The sequence below is a fragment of the Tupaia chinensis genome, unplaced genomic scaffold, assembly GCF_000334495.1.
Source record: "Tupaia chinensis unplaced genomic scaffold, TupChi_1.0 Scaffold144360_1, whole genome shotgun sequence".
Classification (NCBI taxonomy): domain Eukaryota; kingdom Metazoa; phylum Chordata; class Mammalia; order Scandentia; family Tupaiidae; genus Tupaia; species Tupaia belangeri.
This window is the reverse complement of record NW_006204220.1, coordinates 24,160-27,753: the sequence shown is the minus strand read 5'-3', so window position 1 is coordinate 27,753 and position 3,594 is coordinate 24,160. Positions and strand designations below refer to the sequence as shown.

The 3,594-nt window shown below is 43.1% G+C and overlaps 1 pseudogene; it reads right to left on the bottom strand.

The window, feature by feature from the left end:
- Positions 1–327: 327 nt before the first annotated feature.
- Positions 328–534, bottom strand: LOC102496836 (guanine nucleotide-binding protein G(I)/G(S)/G(O) subunit gamma-10-like; annotated as a pseudogene).
- Between the last annotated feature and the right edge of the window lie 3,060 nt (positions 535–3,594).

Genomic DNA, 3,594 nt, shown 5'->3' with positions numbered 1-3,594 from the left:
ATGGTATTCCAGGTATAGAAAAACACCAGCAATTCACTTATGAAAGAGATGTATCCTGGTATATTTGGTAGTTAAGTATTTGTCCTCAATACAAAGCACTTTGCCAAAAGAACCAGGATATTATGATTTAAAACTCTTCTCTTTCACCTAGTTTCCTTATTTGAGTACAAACTCTTCAATTTCTATAAAATTTTGACTAGAGGGCCAGGCCACAGGAAAGGTCTGAAATATCTAAAAGTCATTTAGCTAGAGAAAATTGTTTTCTTGAGACATGGAGGCAGTCGTTCATCTGTGCTTGAAGGCATTCCTTAGCAAACTTCTAAGTCTTCAGAGTAAAGCACAGGATCTGGGCTCCCATAAGGGGTTGCTTCCAGCGGGAACACCAACCAACAACGCATCCTTGCAGGCATTCTGCATGCAGTACTGCTGAAGCTCGGCGGCGGCCTGAGAGACCTTGATCCTCTCCACGCCAGCCTCCAGCTTGAGCTGCTCGACCAGGCGCTACAGGGCGCTCACAGTGGCCCCAGAAGACATGGCACCAGCAGCGCTGGACTCGGAGGGCTCCCTGGCGGGCTACTTGTCACATCTTTATATTTTGGGGTCAAGAAGAGAGATGCCACCCACTCCACTATTCTTGTGCAGGATGGCTTTGGCAATTCGTCATCTTTTATAATTTCAGACAAATTCTATGATTGTCTTTTATAGATCTTTGATGACTGTCTCTTGTAATTTTACAGGGATTGCATTAAATATCTAGATTTATTTGGATAGGATTGCCATGTTGATTATATTAACTTTTTCAAATCAAGGAGATGAACTGTTTTTATTTTTTCTGTCTTTTTGAATTTCCTTTTAAATAGTTTCATAGTTTTCCTTATAGAAGTCCTTAACTTCCTTGGTTAGTTTTATTCCTAGGTATCTTATACTCTCTTTGACTATGGTAAATGGGATTACTTTCTTCAGTTTTGTCTCTGTCTTGTTATTTGTATATAAAAATGCTATAGAATTTTGTAATTTAATTTTGTATTCTGCCACTGTAAGAGTAAATTTAAACTGTGCCTTCCTGCTCTGTAAAGATAAAATTTAACCTTTTTCCTTTTCGCTTCTGTACTATTGCGGGCACCGCCCTTGTGATAAACTTTCCCGAGTTTCAACAGACTTAATTATGCAAGCCTCCAGGAACAAATGGAACTAGAAAGATAACCCATGCACCTGTGTCGCAAGAGCTGCCACTCTTCCCCCTAGAAATAAGTTATAAAAAGTTACCCGTTAAACTTCCGCATACCTTCTCCTGCTTATAAAAAGACCTATAACCCTAGAAACGGGGTCCTCGCTCGGGCCTGCTGAGTCAGGTGTGTGCTTGGACCCCAGCCAGCTGGAAAAATAAAAGCTCTTGCATTTTGCATCAAGAACCGACTCTTGTGGTTGATTGGGGGTCATGTATCCTCTGGACAGAAAGTGCGCTGCGCCAGGTGGCCAGCGGCCTTTCACCACTTTACTGTATGCATTCATTACTTTGAGAAGTTTCTTTATGGATGCTACTGGGTCTTCTATGTATATAATCTTGTCATCTGCCTACAAAGGTAATTTTAACTCTTCTTTCCCTGTTGGAATACCTTTTATTCCATTCTCTTGTTTGATTGCATTGACTAGGACTTCCAGTACTATATTGAATAGGAGTGGAGAAAGTAGGCTGCCTATCATCAAGATCCTGTAGCAGAGCTGGAAGCTGAACTCATTGCCATTGGTCCCTCTAGCTCCTCAACCTGAAAAATGAGAACCTCCAATTTGAACTTTTTGTATTGGAAATCTGCTTCCTCCTTTTTGCCTAAACAGAGTGATTAATATTCCTACTGTCTTTGCTAAATAACTGGAAACTCCCTCCCTTAAGATGTTCCTTAGCAATAACCCCCCTTGCCTTGAGTCATGAAGACCATTAAGATTCTATTGTGTTTAGGCAAGGGACTGGAAAGTGCCCTTAGATAATATTAGCCTGCTTGATCTGGCTTCTGCAACTGCTTTTGCATAAGAATGCCTTCTCCAGGGAACCAGCAGTTAGCATAATGGCTATGTCCCTGGACTCCCACGTAGTCGACCATGGTTCGCGTCCCAGACCCGGTGGCTTAAAACTCACGCCGGGCGCGTGTGCGTGCATGCCCAAGATCCCAAGAGGAGAATGGAGGAGAAGGGACTGCGGTGTGAACATCCCCCCTGGGGAGTGATTTCTCACTTTCTGTCTCTATGTCTCTCTCTGTTTGTCTGGCAAGCACACGCGGCCTATAAAAAAAAAAAAAAAAAAACTCTCAAAAAAAAAAAAAGAATGCCTTCTCCCTTTCTTCTCTACCTCCTTCCTCAACAGATACTGCTCTTGCTAAGTCAGTCCAAACGTGCTTTTTGCCTTTACAAGCACCATTCTCTCTCCTAGGGCTGCAGGGTCTTTGAGAGACATGAGTGTTCCTGCAGTCACTGGTAATAAAGACTCCTATAATTTTTCTATGACTGGATGTCCTCTTCTTTCTCCCTGATAAGAATATAACAATCCTACCCTGTGCCCATCTTGGACTGGATTGCCCCAAATTTGGAGCTTCTGGAATCACATTTGTACACCTGAATGCAAAAACCCACCTTCTAACACAGCAATTACTGGAAGCAAAGCCCAGGTCACCTCTTTCCTCACCTTGGACTTGCACATCCCAATGTTCCTGTTACTTTTCCTAGCCGAGATCAGGGGCTAAACCTTCCATCAGGTGCCCCTTATCCTCCACCTGATATCCACCCATGTTTCTACTCCTACCAAGAGAAGCACTATTCACAACTAGGGTCTTCAAAAACACCAACTCTCCTACTTCACACTCATATTCACCTTCATGGACACCTTGTTCAGCACAGCATTGAAACAGAGCAAGAACCCCCTAATGTATGTTCTAGGGTTCCTGAAATATAAAGTCCATTTGCATTGTAATGACCCAGAGTAAAGAGTAAGTCTTCAGACTTTGGTTATGATAATGACCAACATGGACCATGAGTGAGGGCCATTTGACCTCTAAAACTCTCACTTACAGGAAAGAGAAGGTTTTCATTTCAATATATAAGATATTTTGTAGACTAGAAACTGCTGGTTGTGAGCTCCGAGACTCCAGGCTGAACGGTTCCAGACACCTAAAGAGGAATTTGATTATGTAAGGCCTCACCAATCAAGAATGCCCACGAGCTGTTCATGCCCTCTTGAACCAATCACTGAACTAATCATGCGCCTGGGACCTCTGCCCCTAATTTTGTCCTTAAAAATGCATGTTAGGAACATCTCGGGGAGACCGGGTCTTTTCAGCATAAGCTGTCTGCTCTCCTTGCTTTGCGCTTTGCAATAAAGCTGTACTTTCCTTCACCACACCATGTGCCTATGACTTGGTTTTATAGTGCTTGGGCGAGCAAACCTGATTTGAGTTCAGTAACAGCATGATCAGCACAGTGGCAGATTTTTCCCAAGCCACCACATAGAAGGAACTGAGAATCACAGGTGGAGAAAGAATCCGAAAAAGCCTCCCTCTTGGCCTGTGCTGATGACGTCATCAGTGGAGAAACTCGTTTCCCATC